Below are 18,974 nucleotides of genomic sequence, written 5' to 3' on the forward strand. Positions count from 1 at the left end.
ATAATCATTATTACAATATGTATGTATAATGTATGCTTTTTGTAAATGTGTAAAGTTAAAAGCGTATATAGTTAAAATAATCCAATTTGAAAACTAGGTTAACAACTTTGGTTGATCTAACAATTGTTGAGGTCCGCTGTTACATGTTGTCTATGTGTATATAGTAATATACAGGATGTTTTTCGCTATAGATTATTATTATAAAAGCAATGATCTTATCTGCTTTAAAGAAAGCCTGCTGATTAGGTCTTTACGTAAATAAAATTGAGGAAATTACCTCAATTCAGTTTCACTCGTGCTTAGAGTTAGGCAGCGATTATACTCCATTACATACATACTATACATATTTTATAGTACGTTGAGATACAGTATAACTATGCAGCCTGAACTTAAAGCCCTGTCTAAAAAAATAAAATTTTGAAATAAATAAGACAAATAATTTTCTTTATATATCGAAAATTTTAATTTGTTCAAAGGCTTTTACTGTATAATTTGCTGTTCTAATGTAGTTAAATTTTGATTTTTTTAAAGAAAAAATTGATTTAGGCTCATCCAAAACGATCTTAACCTAGAATTAGGATCAACATACATTTCAAAATATCTCTTTACAGTATCGGACTTTGAGGGTTCTAGTATCATAAAAGCTGTATTTTCAGACAGGATTAGAAAAAAATATTGGAAAAAAGGTTTGAGTTAGACCATTTTAAATTATGACAACAGAAATTTAATTGGAAAGAAAAAATTCCGTCAAAATTAATGTATTGTTATATACTTTGTTTATAGTGACCATTCAACAAAATAATAATTTATATGATACATCCTATAAAACAACTGGAACGATAACGAAAGCCCTAAAAAGATACGGTATAAATGAATAATTGAATAATGCATTCCATTCCAAAGTAAAGATGATATTTACTGCAGAAGAAAATTATAGGAGATGGTATGGGAGGCCTAGAAGTTGGGAAAGAAGTGGACATCTTATTTTCCCGTTCCATCGAATATTTTGCTTCAATAACATCAAAGATGAAATTTGGCATAACAAAAGAATGTATGGATGGCACGCATAGTCAGGACTACAATATAGCCTAGAAATTATCGCCCAAAATTGATTAAGAGAAAATTTCTCAACAAACAAATGCAAAAAATTTTTTGTATGCATAACATCAAATTTATCAAAAAACAGTAAATATCTAGATAAATCACAATACAGCCATGGACAATCACTATACAGACAAGGACATTATGACAATTGCCAGTGTCCAGTATTAGCATGTGTAACTTTTTGTAAAACTTGAAGAAAGTAAAAAGGAGAAAAAAAAATAAAACCATTTTCTAACTTGAAAAATAAAAAAAATGTTCAATCATTCTCTTAAGCCATATTTAATCGAAAATCAGATCTTTTTTGTCTGGCTACTTATAATGAATGTTACCATAAAGAAAAAAAAAGTGGGGGGAGAAATGGCTTTAGACCTTTCTCACACGATAATGTTAAGTCAATATCGATACTGATGAATATATTGATCGTCTTAGGAGTATATTAAAATAATAATATTGAAAAATTTTAGAATGGCATAGTTTTTATTAAATATCCCTCAAAAAATTTGTCGAAGGCATGGTGGGTTACCCTTTGCTTTCTTTTCCAGTCTCTTTGTTCAAATCACGACTTTAATTGATCAATTACCATTGCTGTAACCATATTTTACGGTCTATAATATTGCCCGCGTGAGTCTAATTTTTATTGAAAATCTATAAATATATTGGGTGGCACAGCGCTGTTTCAATCAATAATCATTTGAACAATATAACTGATTTGTCTGGCTCTTAATGTATTTCATTTAGGTACTCATTCTATACACTCTAAAGCAGGCTTATAACTTTATTGCGTGTCATATACTTTATTGTGTGTCTCTATCCAAGTCCGTATTGCTCATAGAGGAAGAAGCGAGACGGGTATACAATTCTTTTATCTCAGTTTCTCTAACAGGTATTAGACAGGTTGAAAAAAAATGCTATCTGTCTTACTCGTATTTTAGGTTGACTCTAGTTAGGTTGTCACTGTCTTACTCGTATTTGAAATAAGTAAGTCACGTTTGCCCATGCCTGCTCTAAAACATCCAGAGGCATCCTTATACATGCCGACAACATTTATAAAATTGTACTTATAAAACAACCTATATAACATTATATAAGTGGTTTATAGTAGGTATAGTTAGTTGGCGAGGCTTAATGGTGTAATAGTTACAAAATGTTATACAATATAAATGTGAATTATGAATGTACACTACCTCGTTCGTAATCATGTGCAAATTATAACATAAATTTATAATTGTTTAGGATGGCCGACACACTACACAACACTACACTAGCTAGACTAGTATGAATAGATCGTACTGCATATACCATATCCGTGTGTACTTTGTATGCCTCTTGGCAATGCTTTTTCCAGTGAGCTTACAATGTTTTATAATCTTGATCAAACTCATACACAGCTTAACCATAATGTAGATACAGCGCTGACGTGAATTCAGAAAACTAAAGTTTTTGAAATAAAATTATTATCAGAAGAAAAATTTTCTCCAATTAAATCTTATTATACAAACTCGTTTTGATCCTTAAGAACTTTTTAATATTCGCAGGTAAGTTTTCAAAATTTCGATCAAATTTTATTGCATTGCGGGGAATCGAATATTTTGACATCCGTTCTCAAAAGTCAAAATGGGAACGATGATCCAAATTCAAACGACTTTCCAACCAACAAATGCTTGGTCTGCTACTAATGAAAAGATTGATTGATGTTCCAAAAATTGTATATGGGTAAGTTGTGTACTTTTGGACAGTATCTATAACTTAAAATTGGTACTCTCAATGAAGGTCGGAAAGCAGTAGAGTACGTCCAAGTTACTACATAGTTTCCAAAGCCTGTCCAAAGGTGTATGCAGGCGTTGTCCTACTTTTGCAGGGGGCTTAGAAAATCTTATTTTACAAAAAAAGGTTAAATATAGGTGTTTAGGAAAAGTGAAATCACTAAAAATGCAGGAATAAATGGACTATAATTTGAATTAAACGCCAAATTTCTAGGACTTTTACTTCAGAGTAAAATGATTTTCAAATTTTTTCTAAATGGCCAAGATACGCGAACTTAATTATAATTGTTGGATGTTTGGTATCTTATAGTTATGCACTTTATCAGATACGATTACATTAATCATAACAAAAGTAAATTTGTTTCATTTAATCACTTAACTTTTCGAATAACTGTATTGTCTTAGGGTTGGGCTGGTTTTGAATAATGTTGAATCGGATTTTTGAAGAAGTTGATCGAGGCAGAAATATATTAACGATAAAATACAGAATATCGGTGAATTTCTTATAAAAGATTACACATTTTCAAATACATGCATCTATTTTGGTCTCAAAGATTTATTTGTCGATAGTTCATATTTGAATACCAATAATAGAATGATATAACTTAATCATTATTTATTTATAGCTTACCGTTATGGCTAGCCTTTTCACTTAATTATGGGTTTACTTTTCCAATTTGCATACTTGTTATGTAACATAGAGTATTCGACACGCGTGTCGTATCAAATGGTCGACATACAGACGACTAGAAATGTGTAAAGCCATATTCGGATGATTTAATGGATTATAAATTATGGTTTTATAATTGAAGAGTCTCAAGGGAAACCAATTTCACAAATTTTTAGCATTTCGTTGTTGGTTTGTACTTGTCAGCTTATCTGTATACCTATTTATTTCTGAATATAATTAGATAACTCTACATCTTCGGAGGGTTACTTACGTTGAATGATTATCATAATTATTTAAAAGTTGTTGTTGGTTGGGCAAAAAGGTACAAAATAACGTAAGTTAATTGATATATTTTGTAAAATAAATTAAAATTCTTGTTTTTAATATTTTGTGCTGTTCCTAGTAATAAATTGTAGGTGTGATTTTGATAAAAAGTATTGAAATAATTTCAGTATAATATTTAAATACAATTATATAATTTTTGTTTGTTTGAAGTAGTTTAAAATGCACTACAATTCGAAATTTTCTTTTGTAACTATTTTTTGTAAGATTTTCAATATCATTTTAGACAAATGTAATATCTTTATTACAATCAATAAACATAATTTTTTACTTAAATCAAGGAAAAAATTGAATATGGTTGATTATTTTATGGTGTTATCTGGTCAACAAATATTTGAAAGAGAGCGTAAGGAAACGATAACAGTGTAAGTTAAATTTAAAATTGTGCATTTTAATCTTTGGTGATGATTTTACTCTTAGGAATAAATTATGCGGGTAATTTTGTTAAAATATCAGTAGGTATATTTTTGACCGACTTCAAAAAAAGAGAAGCTTCTCAATTCGATTGTATATTTTTTATGCTTGTTACCAGAAGTTTCGAGTAGGTGAACCGATTTTGATGGCTCTTTTTCTATTTGAAAGCTGGTGCTTCCCGTGTGGTAAATACATAATTTTTTATTGAAAATCCAAGGTAAAAATTCAATGAGACTGGAAATTTTATGGTGTTATTTCGAAAAAAAATTACATCAAAAGAATACGTAACGCAATGACAAAAATGTAAGTTTTATTTTTTCTTTTTACTTCTGCGAATTTGGAATTGGCACGTATGATTTCATTGTAGTAAAAGCGGATATTTACAAAAAATTTATGAGATTTCCGAGTAGCATAAGTTCAATGACCTTCCTTTTAAGAAATAAGCAATACAGTGAGTGTTGTGAAACTTATTGTTTAAAAGTTTTTTTTTTTTAATTTTTGATCTAAAATTTTTTTATTTAAGGTGCATCTCCTTTCTAAAATAAATCATTCAATATTTGCCAATTAAATTAAAATATGAAGTAAAGAAAAAATATAAAGTTGTCTTTATCAGAACATTCATTATGTAACAAAAAGCATTGTTTGCAATAATGTTTTGATATGTTTTATAAAATTATTGTAATATTTTGTTCAAGAAAAGTATTCATTCTTCTATTCAAGTTAAAAATTTGAGTTGATTATTAAATGATATCGAAAATCTAGACCAAATTAGATGCCAGAAAAATATGTTAATTTTCCGTACATAATACTTTTTTTCCGAACCACGTCTTCAAAGCCCGTGCATTTGAAGATTTTGGAGTATTCAAGTATTACGTAAGCTCACTTTCAATTATTCTTGAAATCTTCGCCCCTGTATAAGTAGAAATAATAAAACTATGAAACCAAATAATAATAAAGTTTTATTTTAGAAATTCTTGATGCCTAAACATTAATAAACAAGTGAAATTTACAAAATTTAAAAGACTCTCGACAAATTTTTCGGGTACCGAACCCTAAACTCGCATTTGAAACATATCTAAGAACACTCTCCATTAAATTGGCTTTTTCCTTAAAGTCTTTTCCAAACTGAGCCGATTTGGAAGATCATTGCCAATTTTTGTTTTTTTTTCTGGTAGGGAACCCATAATTCGCACGCAAAACAGTGCTTAGAACACTCTCCACTAAATTAATTTTCAAAATCAAAATCGGTTCATCTGGTTAGGCGCTACGATGACAGACAGACACACACACACATAGCGGCCAAACTTTTAACACCCTTTTTTTTAGTTCGGAGGTTAAATATTTCTGGATCTAGTCAAAGTAAGATTATTTCAATTTTATATAAATTTTTCTATCAAAATATAAAAATAAATTGTAATTGCACCTTTAATTAACGTAAAAGAAAACATGTAGGGATGTGAATATTACAAAACTGCAGCTTAGAGTCATGTTGTGCCTCCATCCATTTATTTACCTTTTACATTGATTTTGAATTTACAAAAATGTATTTCATAGCAATAGGATCAAAGGGTTTAATTTCAGAACTGAAAATAGTATGTGGGGTGACATAGCAGTGGATATCGAAAATAACCAGAAAGAAGGATCCATAGTGTAAATATTTTCTGTTTCGGAAATTCGAAAGCCTTGGAATTCGTGCCCAAAATCACGAACATGAGCGAGTAGTTAATCCAGTCGTTAGCGTAGAAAATAGTGCTATTAGATTATTTGGTAGTGTATATTGCGCACTTATTATAGACATCTTTGTTACTATACTGATGTGAACATTTGAAAAGTAAATGTATTTTACATTTTACGCGGCGTTCGTATGTGCAATTTTAAATTGCTATATAGATACGACTTCATGTGTAACTGAAAAGTAATTACAGAATGTCATGTCACATAGTTTTTGTCACTCGCATGTGAAGAGTGTATGTTTATACAAGAGATTTTTTGTTACCACGTAGCTCAAGTTATCATAGTTTATACAAGTTAACGAAAAATTACGGAATTTTTTATATTTTAAAAGTCATTATGTTTTCGTTTGTAAAAGGGGCCACTGCGTATACCAATGTACATATATGAACGAAGTCGGTAAGTGTGATTCTCTTAAACAAGACATACTTACTCCGGTGGGATATTTTATTTTCAGAAAATTTTTATTTCCTTTTTTATAATTAGCTGCCTTTTAAACTGCTTGTTTTAAATTCAATAAAATTCTTACTACCTTAGTAACTACCTTGGTGTAAATTATTTGCATTTATTCGCACGTACTACCTTAATAACTAACTTTGTGTAAATTATTCGCATTTATTTGCATAAAATTAACTGAAATTTAGTGTGTTGCTTGAATAATCAAAATTTTGTTGGATTCACATTAACGGACGTGTAGACCATGTGTTAAAAGAAATTTGGGGGAGGGGCTACTGGGAGGTTATGTGATATCCATGATAGTGCGTTCTTGGTAGAATTTAGGAGAGGTTAGTTTTATTGCATTGTTCATTAAGAACCTGCGTAAACTGAGCGAACTCTTTCTTATTTTAGAGTAATTAAAAATCAAATTTTCATGTGTAGAGAAATCTCAATATTAACAAAGAAAATTTTATTAATTAGTTAAGTTGACTTGTCTACGTCTTAAAAAACTCTGATAGAGCCAAAAAGACAAACATAAATAAATGTATAAATATTGAATTTTTTAATATAAAAATGAGGTTCGGATTTTGCTCGTGTATTCCTTTGTTCGATATTCAATTAACCAATTTTAATACAAGATACGCGCGAAAAACATAACCACTCCTTGACAGTTGGGTAAAAGTAAGCCTTTCTTGAATTGTGAATTCCTTTTTTTCAGAATCAAAGGGAAGTACCGGAAAATGAACGTTATTGGTTCGATGTTGCTTGAGGCAGTAGTGGCATCAACGTTAGAAAAAATTTGTAAAACTTGTTTTTTGTGGTCACAAAATTTTTTTTTATCGTGCTTATGATTTACGGTCCCTTTGTGGAGGACGAATCAGGGGGTTTTATTCCTTCTCTCCTCTGTCGCCGCCTGTATTTTATTGCTTTGTTATTATTAAAGACTTACGAAATAATTATGTTACACCCAGTATATACATGTGTTGCAACCATTAATACAAATATGCATAATATACATTTACGTGTGGCAGCAATGATCTTGACGAGTGACGGGCTACAAGCGAATAACATTCACGTACGAAGCAGCAACTATGCCAGCATTAAGCGTAATAGTATTACTGTGCGATAGAACATCTAGAACAGTAGCTTATACATATACAGTGTTTCTGTATTTCGATCTAACAAAATAATGTAAACCTTCTATTTACGAATTCACACCTTATAAATGACATTTTCCCATGTGAACAAATAAATGACCAACAGATAGATATTAATAAAAAGAGCATGTAAAAGTCCAATAATGTTTTATTAACGACGAATTCGTTTTAATATTATATAAAGCTAAGAAATAAATTAAAAATATATCGAAATATTAGGTATTATGAGACTAAAGAGAGTGAATAAAAAAAATAGTTCCAAGGTAAAGAAAATTACAAATTCGTGGGAGGGTGAACGGGGGATGGGCGTTTGCTTGGGCTAAGCGGGCGGGCCAAACGTATTATAACTATTAATGAATGGAAGTAGATGGTTAATAGGCGCTGATCAAAAGTAATAATCAAATTAATTGTAGGGGTGAGCTAATATGATGAATTATTAACAAAAATAAATTTTTAATTAACCAACCAAAAATTTTCACATCAAAAAACGGGAGACTTCATTTTCAATATACCAAAAATTTTGTGGTACGTTACTTTTTAATTGTTTTTTTCTCTTCTCTCTCGATACTTTTTGCATTTCTGTGCGTTGGTAATTTTAGGTTTATTTCTTTTTTTTTTCTTACACGATGCTGTTTCCATATCTGTGCATTGGTAATTCTGAAAATTTAAAGTATTAATTTAAGGAGTCAAATACTTGGTTTATTGTTTTCTAGGTAACTTACATGTGGGATTTTGGGGTCTGTTGCACTTTTTGTGGTTTTACTTCCCCACCAACAAACAAATCATAACGTGCGATAAGGAACATAGTTCCAATATCTTGGTTAACAATGCATATAAATAAAATAATTTTTTGTTTGTTTCGTTAAAGTTGCGTGATCGGTGGGCTATGGTATTTATTACATACATGGAAAAACAGTTGTAGATGTTTTGATAAACCTGAATGCGTTGAAAATATTGTTTTACGTGAATTACTCCATCAGTGTGCGTTGTTTGTTGCTGGATGAAGTAATTTTGTGTTTGTCTCTTGATGCTGAGTTATAATATATTTGAAATAAATTCATAATTCGAACACACTGTACATTGTGATACTGTGGCGGACCATTTGAATATATTCATATACCTATATGCACACCAATATAAAATACATACAGTTATAGTTACCGTGTACGTATCCATATAGATTCGCATACTGTGCTGCTTTAAACCAATTTCAATTAAATGCATGGATACTAATGAGAAAATACCACTACACGAATATCAATTAGTTAAAAATGTTCCAACTGAATAATTAAATTTTCCTAATTGTATTATATTATATAATTCAGTTATTCTTTTATTATAATAAAAAGTGGCAACATAGTGACAAATAATTGTTGTTTGTTGTTACAATGACTGTAAAATGAAATTTTTGTTTTTGGTTTTTTATTATATACGTTTATATACATATGCACGTGTATTTGTATATTTTATTTTATAAATTATAAATGTGAAAGTAAGGATGTTTGTTTGTTTGTTTGTTACGCTTCACACAAAAAATTATGAATAGATTTGTATAAAACTTAACAATAAGTTAGCTCATATATCAGAATAACACATGAGTTATAATTTATAAAGATATATTAGAAAAAAAGAAATAAATAAAAAAATTAAATTTAATTTTACATTACCATAAATTACAGATTTCTGTAAAAATGGTCAATGTAAACATATCATAGCTATCTTTTCTGATATACTCAATGAATTATGTCTTTTTTACATTTAAAAAAATAAAAAACCGTACATATATATTACCTGTGTAAAACAATCCCTGTCATTATTTGGAGTGTTATAGAAAGGGGATAAGTGAGAGCAAGATTGGTGTAGGCTTTAACACGGTAGTCCTTATCAATCTATACTTTTAAACGAAGCGAAGCGGTTGATATCACGCTAGTATATGTATACGTTTGAAATTTACATATATTATCTATTCGGCTTTATTCATGACTTCCATGTTAAAATAGTTTATATGTGACTCTTATTCATAACAAAATTTTTAAATAGGAATGTTAAAAAATAAATAAACTTGAAGGGTTTGCTTGTATTGTCCAAATAACAGCTTTTTACTGCATGCATATGAATGTCTAGGGAGCATTCATTACTAGCGTAAGCATTATTTTGATGATTTTTGGCATCCTTTCCCCCTACGTAAGCATACATAAAATTTATCGAGCTCCTCCCTCTCCTTCTTATCTAATCAGTAGGTAAAAAAGAATTGCAAAAAATCGAGAAATTTTGTTATCTCCAATTTCGACAAAAATTAGTAAATAAGGTAATTTTGACCCAAAAAATACAATAAATGGGTGCATTTGATGACTGGTCGAATAGTTTTTGAGATACGGACTCAAATCGATCCAAATATTCTGATATCTTCTGAGAAACTGAGAAATTCTGCATCCAATCATTTAATTAATCTGATTTTTACACATTTTGAATCAAAATTACCCCATCTATTCGATTGAAACTTGTGCGAAATGAAAAAGGCAATTTTGGTTTACATATGACAACAAATGTCGAGCATTCTATTTGTAAAATGTTCAATCACATCACTTTTAGAAGAAAAATAAAACCAATATTAATATGATTGAGAGGCCGAACAAGATAATGAAGCAACTCGACTAATGCTTGCGTAATATAGTATTGAGAAAAATACAATCTTCCTAAAATATTTTTATACTCCTCTTTGATTTGTTTGAAATATGATTATTATGTAAATAGTATAAATATTTTGTGAAATTACACAATTTTTATAAGGAAATAAAAGTTCTTTTGAAATTATAATTTTCTTTTGCTTATTTTTTTTTCTTTTTCAGGTAAGTGAATAATAAATCAAGGATGATAATTTCCTTGTTTTTAAATTCCGACTGTGAGTATTTTTTTGCTATTTAAAAAACGTTTGTTAATTTAAAAATACAAAAATGCCAGCCAGATTTTAGTATATTTTAAATATTTAATTTATTTTGCTTGATTTTGGAAAATGTATTTAGTTCTATTTTCGAATTCATCATTATTTTTTACGACTTATTTATGAAATTAGACCGTAGTTAAGCTTGCGTGGTGCAACTTTATGTTCATAAAATGAATGGATATCGCAAGCTTGTGTATTGTTGGTTCGGTGTAATTTTCTGTATAGTATAGCAGTCACGGAGTCTACATAAACCCAAAAAATATATAACTCCCCATACTAACTACATACTACGCAAAGTTTTGGCCGTGATTCTTGGCTTCACAGAATGAAAACCAAACCATTGGATATTTTTCCTACTATTCTATCAAAGTTATATTGTGCAGTTTTTAAAAAATGCCCATAACTAAGTAATATTGACATTTAGTTATTTGTGCTTGGATTGGATAGGGGAGTAAAATTTTGAGGAAATATTATTGCAACAACTTTCGTTTGAAACTCTTTTTCAAAATGTCTATCTTTACGTAATCGAAGATGAAAAATTCACCAGGGCATCCAACAATCTGGCCTAGTATTGCATACTTTTTTTTTTCTTTAGCTGCAATTCTTTCCATCCTCATTTGACTACCGGAAGAGCGATTTTTGAGGGAGTTGAAAGAGAAACAAATTTTGATGATTTGCTAGTATATGAATAAATCATAAATATTCTCTGAATTTGAAATTTTGTTTTAATATCAGAAATTCTCAATAATTATATTGGATAATTTATTAGATAGTTTTTGCTTTTCAAATATTTTTTAATCTTCTCAATTTCTTATATTTTTAATAAGTCTGAAAATTTAAATTGATCAGCTGTTGCCAACTTATCAACATTTGATGTCAGTTAGATGTTTTCGCTCTGATTATTTCTTGGGCAGTCACTGCCGATCAATATCACAAGAATGAATTAATGAAAAATATTTTTACACAATAGAAAAGGAAAAAAATATATACAAAGGAATAAATAATAAAAACAATTAACATAAAATGTGCAAAGAATAATTTATAAAAAAAAAAAAAGGAATCCTTATATGAAGTGCTTTTACTTTGGCTGGTGACTACTATGAGATGCTATGTATTCAATGAATATTTAAATTTTTTAAATGAGATGGCAAAACAATTCATTTATTCATAATATATCTGGTTATGTTGTCTGTTGCTTGCTCTATATACGGCTGGCACTACATACGCCACTAAAGCACTACGCTTGAAAACTAGTACAACTTGTATACGTTAAGTAGTAAGTATAAAAAAGGCAACCGCATCACAGCTTATGGTTAATTAAATCTGTGTAGGTGTTAAAAATGATTTGAAAACATAAATAATATATTTATGAATACTCTGGTACTGTACACACTTATGTGCATCGTTTCACATGCATGTTAATGATAAAATCAATTGAATGTAATGCCATTCTCTCTGTTTAAAATTATCTCATATATTTCTTCTCTATAAATATTATCAAAGATAATAAATGAGAGCTTTAGAATATTTCGAAATAAATTTCGATTTTAGAAATACGTATTTCGACTACCAAATAGTCATCATCAGTATGAATATGCTAATCGTAATAACTCTTATTGTTTATGTTAGTCGTTGCTAATTTATTTTAAATGTCATAATCAGGTGATAAAAATACTCCAATATCATTGGCCCATAAGGATCATGCTCTTTGGCCAAGTACTAGTCATCTATACGAAGCCGATTTTCCGACGTCACTGACATCACAATTTGACAGATACTTAGAACACTATAAATTGTAGGTACGTGAAACTATCAATGTACAGTCCGCGACCAAATTTGCAACGATTAACATACAGCTAATTCTTACTGAGTCGAAATACTCTATCTCTAATAACATTTTCATAATGTCCTTAATTTTGGAATATTCGTTTACTGAAAATAGATGGTTTTAGTTGGTTATGCAAACGTCTAGTCCAGGAAAGAAAATATTAACTTTACAATCCTCTTCACTTGACGTTTCATAAAACGCGGTTTCAAAGTAAAAAAGTAAATAAATTATCTCTAATTTTATTATGTTTTCAAAGGAGCCTAATTTTGTTGGAGGGGAAATTGCCCCGGTAAGGATGCCTTTGGCCCTTACTCTCTTTTTCTTTTTGATAGTTTTTAGATATTTTTAGCCTGATAATAAATAATATTTAAGAATATTATTAAATTATTCGATTGTCACAAACGACATGTATAAAAATGACTAACTTATAGTAAATAAGTATAACGTGACATAATGACAAGAAATAATTTGTCGTATGTCGTTCATATTCATATAGTTACAGATAATATTGTTATTCATGCAAAACTTTATGAGTTAAATGACAGATAATTTATAATCATCAAAAAGTTATTAAAATATTGAATGCATTCAAAATATGTAATCATCTAATAATTGTACATCATCACCTGTATAACCATCATCATAATAAACTTTACGACACATTTTACATACGCTTACGATTTTATATGTTACTACTAGTTTAAAACAACTTTAATTTACTACATCAAAGTTTCTGTATGTTAATAGCCCCAATTTAATGGTGTGGCAACTATAATTATTAGAAATTCGAATGTAAAGTGGATGTGTGTAAATGTATGAATAAAACTATTGTTTGTCATTGATATCTAATCGCAGAAACGGAGCAATGAAGTTCGAATAATTTACAAAGGAAGGCGGATTAGAATGCAGTTTTCGTCATTCAATTCGTTAGAGCGTCAGGAAATTTTACCACTTAAATTGATTTATAAGAAATGATATGCAATTAGCATAAATAATATGCCTTTTATAATTGCATTTTAAATTAACCGTAAATATACCAAATTCACAATTCCGTTAATAGTGACGAAAGTGATTCCAAACATGTTACTCGGGGGTTTTTGGTTTTTAAAAATATCTTTACTATTGTTTCTGTACATTTATTGAATGGTTTTTGCAAATTTCGAAATTTGATTACAACTAGCATAACCATATTCAAGCTTTTATACGATATAAATAGTAACCATATTGTATTTATAAACGTAATATATATTAGTTTTGTAATGTATGAATAAAATAAATACATTATAGTCTAAACACCAGTTATATTAAAGGTTGTTCGTGAATTTCCGGAAACAGTTCCAATTTTAATTTAAAAACTTTTTTTGTTTTTTATGTTTATTATTTAAAAAGTTAGAAACATTCGACTTGGGGAATGCAAAGTTTTGGGCTTTTTCTGTCTAAAAAAAAAATGATTATGATTATCTATACAAAAGACTAAAATTAAGTACTGAGAATCATTTCAAAGAATGTAGAATTTTCTTTAAAAAAATATATCCAGCTGCCAAAATCTTTTTTATGCTTGTAAATGTACTGCTTTTTGCATAAATACTTAACGAATCCGACAAACAGTATAAAATGTGTACCAAGTTAAAAGAGATGGGAATGTATATACCACATGTATACCAAATTAAGTTTTTTTAAACTTTTCGTCCCCCCTTAATTCGAATGTTTTTTATTTAAACTGATATCCAAAAAAATCGGTGAAGTTATAAGGACTGCGGACAGAAATGATAACTTAAAACTTCACGTATTTTGAATTTTCATACTGATTATTATATTAAAAATTAATATTTCATAATTCTTGTGTTACATTTATCAGTAATATTATTAACATTAATCTAATAGTATGTGACAAGGAAGACCAATTTAATTTTTTGTTTTTGTATTTAGTTAGATTAAATGTAAATATGTGATAAATTAAATGAAATCTAGGTATCATCATGCTAGGTATGTATAGCTAAAGATATACATACCTAGCATGATGATAATGATACCAAAAATCATCTAACGCGATCATTTCACTTCGAAAAATTTCGACAAACTCCGAATTGTTCTTGAGAATTCCGAGGTGAGACTCATTACCAATGTATATTGAATATACTATAAATAATTACATACATAAAATGTATTCTTGTATGTTATAATGATAACTATGTACCAATAATTATAATTGCCTTATAAATATATTATATTTATAAATATATCTATTTTGTGTATATACAACAATTGTATGATAATTTTAATTATGGCAAATTAATATAACGATTAATGTGATATATCCAAATGGCTGAATTATAATGAGTTAGTTAAATACGTATATTACCAATTCTAAATACATAATTACTATGTGCAAATATTGCATAAATGTCCGTTTATTTATAATATTAGTTGTAAACAATGTTTTACGTGTAGGTTACAGTTTGCAGACTGGCCTTGCTTACGGAAGAGAAAATCATGTTCATTTTATGCGTTAAGCCATTTATGAAAGTTAGCAAATGTGTAAAATAAATAAATAAAAGATAGAAAATAACTTCCCCAAATGGGACTTTGTATATATTGCTGAAATTTGTTTGTCCATTTATTTATATTTGTCCTCCCAAAATTATCGTTTTGCTATCCTTTAATTGAAAGCACAATTAAACATCTACACCCCAGAATCAAATTTTTGTAAAATGCAGATGACATTCTTTTTGGGGGACAAACTTGGACAAACCGTTGCCTAACGAATGGCATTTGCTTTTTTGTGGAAATTCGCCTCTTTTATTGCTGAAGTATATTTTAATTTCTTCATAATTTTAAATTGAATATCTATGATATTTGGTTTCCTTCGGTTACAAAAGTACAACCTGTTAATGTTATTGAATAGTTTTTTTAAAAGCTGTTGTCTACGTACAATAATGTAAAAATATTTTGGACTATATTTATAATAAGCTTGCATTACAACTTTATTACACATACATTGTCAGCAAGTGCGTTGCTTTTATCTCTAATACATGTCGCGGAGATATTGTCGTAAAAAATAAAGTGTATTCTCATGATATAGTCTTTTTTCTCTCTTCAACTATCTATACTCTAACTATAGACGTTTCTGTTCAACAATAAAATTCAATAACTTTGAGTAATTATATCTCAGTAATTAAACGGTTTTTTTTTTAAACAGGAACAAATACATCAATGTTCAGCTAGTTTAAAAAAAAAATCTTAAATCTACTTTGCGATTTCCGAAGAAAATGGAGTGTATATTATTGACAAATGGTAAGTAATCAGGTGGTCTAGATTGGAACTACTGAAAAATCAGTCCACTTCCTGTACAATAGTACTTTATCTTCAGTTGGCGGGATTTATTTAATTTGAATTTGAATATTTTTATTGGCATTAAAAAATGATAAGTACAAGTATTGCTATCTGGTAGTCGTAATTGTAACTACTGAATTCGGATCTACTTTTGATTTTAATTAGTACCAATTATTATCGCCAGTTGGCGATTTGCAACATCCAGTTATCAAAAGTAAATAATATACTTATCTTAAAAAATTATGCTTTTAAAATTAAGGTTGTATTCATATTTTACTTATTTATGAATTTCTATCGCTTCCACCAAAAGTTGTCATTGGGTTCATCAAAAAAAGTTTTGAATCAGAGACTTATTTTTATCAGTTAAGTTTTTCCAATAGCATTTAATTGAAATGTAGTCGTAAGTAATCTTATGGATAAAAAAAGTTATTACTCATTAATAAACTGAAAACAGTCAAGATAAAAATGTAGAAGGTCATTTCGATTGTTACACGGTAAAAGTGTAAATATACTGGCAAATTTTCTGAAAAACATAAATATTTTATTACACCCAGAATGTAATCAGTCCAGGCAATAGCAATTATTAAATACAACTTTCTTTTGGAACAGCCCGTATATTTGAACACAAAACAATAATTCATAAATGAAAAAAAATCACATAGAAAACAAAAATAATAAAAATATATAAATTTAAAAATTGTTCAACTAATTCGGATACATGGGCTATGTAGTAATTAATAGACGTAAAATTATTATTATATAACGATAGAGCATAAAATATAACAGTATTATGTATGTTGTATGTAATTTAGAGAAAATTGAAGTAGATACAAAACAATTCTCTCACTAGGAAACATCCATTAACTCTGTACACATCATTGATACAAAATAATAACAATATAATAACTAAAATATATAGTTTGTATATTACATGAAATAGCTCTGATAAAAAACTCCTATTTACTCTTTCCCCTTATTTGATATTTATACCATGTATATGAAATATACCAAGGTATACTAAGTTTATTCCCAAGTTTGTAACGCTTAAAAATATTGATGCTTTGAACAAAATTTTGGTATAGGTGTTCATGAAATCACCTAATTAGTCCATTTCCGTTTGTCTGTCTGTCGTCTGCCGTCTGTCCGTCTGTCCGTCTGTCATCACGAATTCACGAAAACAAAAAGAGATATTAAGCTGAAATTTTTATAGCGTGCTGAGGACGTAAAAAGTGAGCTCGAGTTCGTAAATGAGCAACATAGATCAACTGGGTCTTGGGTCCGTAGAACCCATCTTGTAAACCGTTAGAGACAGAACAAAAGTTCACACGTAAAAAATGTTCCTTTTAAAAAAATAAAAAACTAGTGTTTGAAACATTTTTTCGTAAACATCACTGTTTACCCACGGAGAAGCTATTTAGGTGAAAATTGTATAGTATGTATTATAAAGAAATATCAGTTATGTATGTGTGACAAATGTGTTTGTGTAATGTGATAGAGTAATCAACACTGTCTATACATGGCATTTCAGCAATCAACTCAGTCAATTGTTTGTTTTCACTTGTTATTTCCATATTCAACGTGTTTGAAAAGTAATTAGAATGAATAATAAAAATTTCTAATACCTGTATTATATTGATACCTTGCAAAGAGAACACGCGAAAACTTTGTTATTTTACGATTGACATAAAATTTAGAAAATATCTTAGATTAACTTATTATAAAAAAATAAAAAACATTGCCAATCAATCCAAAAACAAAGCACGTTCTTACGTTATTTTAAAATCAAAGTTGTATTTATCTCACACGGTTACCTTCACAGTATACAATGGTGAACGGGTGAATGATTCGGTTGGTATCTTAGGTTAGGTTAAGTTATATTGGCTTTCCATGAAGGACACACTTAGGCTATAGAGCCCATTGTGATACCATATATGTGTTTTACTACCTTTCCGCTAATTTCAGTTATCAGCTCCTCAATTCACCACTCAATTCAATTGGGTCAAGTTCACCTTATAAACTGAATTTTATCCAGTTACAAAACATACAATTTTTTTGCAATTTTTTAAAGAGTACCCCTCAGAAAAAATTGAAAAAATCGAAAAAAATTTTTGTTGCAGAGTTCAATAAAATTCAATTTAGAAATTTTGAAACGAAAAATTCAAAAATCCTGCGTATTTAACGATTGGTGGAATAGTTTCTGAGAAAACCGATATCTATGATCGATTTCTGGAGTTAAATCGAAAATAAATCGCCCAATCGTTAAATGAGTACGATTTTTGAATTTTTGGGGTCAACTTCACCTTATTTGATCCAAAAATTTCAAAAATCCTACTTATTTGACGATTGGTCGAATAGTTTCTGAAAAAACCGATATCTCAGATCGATTTCTGGAGTTAAATCGAAAATAACTCGCCCAATCGTTAAATGAGTACAATTTTTGGGGTCAATTTCACCTTATAAACTGAATTTTATTGAATTACGAGACACAAAATTTTTTTCAATTTTGTTGAAATTTTTTAAAGGGTTTTTTTCCTTAAAAAAAATCAAAAAAATCGCGAAAAATTTTTGGTTGCAGAATTTGATAAAATTAAGTTAGTAAGGTTAATTTGACCCTAAAATTTCAAAAATCGTACTGATTTAACGATTGGTCGAATAGTTTCTGACAATATCGATTTCTGGAGTTAAATATTTTCAGAGGCTGAGTGCACCTCCTTCATACATATACCATGCACTACACCAGCCCGTCACAACTATTAATCAAACTAATTATTGTTATGACGGCGGGAATCGAACCCACTACGCTAGGCATACCACGAACGGTTACTCCTTAACCAACTAAGCTACAAGGGTTGACTTCTTGTTTCTATCTTAGAGTCTAGAAAATGCTGGCTTGAATCATAACAATTATTTAAAGCTTATAATTATAAGTAAATTATTAAATTTGTATTATTATTTTTTATTGATTTCTAGTAGCCCAATTTATATATATAACCTAATATGAATAGCCCAATATGAATGTTGTACGAACTATAGAAAATATTTCATACTAAAACACAATGAACACGGTCTGATTTAGCCGCACTAGTTTGTAAGCTCTCCAAAATTTTATTAAATTTGAACATTTTTTCTTTATTTGGTGAATATTCACGTTGTTTTCATTTTATTATAATTTTTTTGTTTGAGGTATTCTTAGTCAGTATAATCTCAACATATATGCAACAATATACTTGGACCTTTTCTCTTTAAAAAA

At 28.9% G+C, this 18,974-nt stretch overlaps 1 protein-coding gene across 1 annotated transcript in view; it reads left to right on the forward strand.

Moving 5' to 3' along the window:
- LOC123306043 (E3 ubiquitin-protein ligase MIB1) overlaps positions 1-18,974 on the forward strand; it is a 768,237-nt gene that overhangs the window by 336,567 nt on the left and 412,696 nt on the right. The gene's annotated exons all lie outside the window — the stretch shown is intronic.

Source organism: Chrysoperla carnea, chromosome 1, assembly GCF_905475395.1.
Source record: "Chrysoperla carnea chromosome 1, inChrCarn1.1, whole genome shotgun sequence".
Lineage (NCBI taxonomy): Eukaryota > Metazoa > Arthropoda > Insecta > Neuroptera > Chrysopidae > Chrysoperla > Chrysoperla carnea.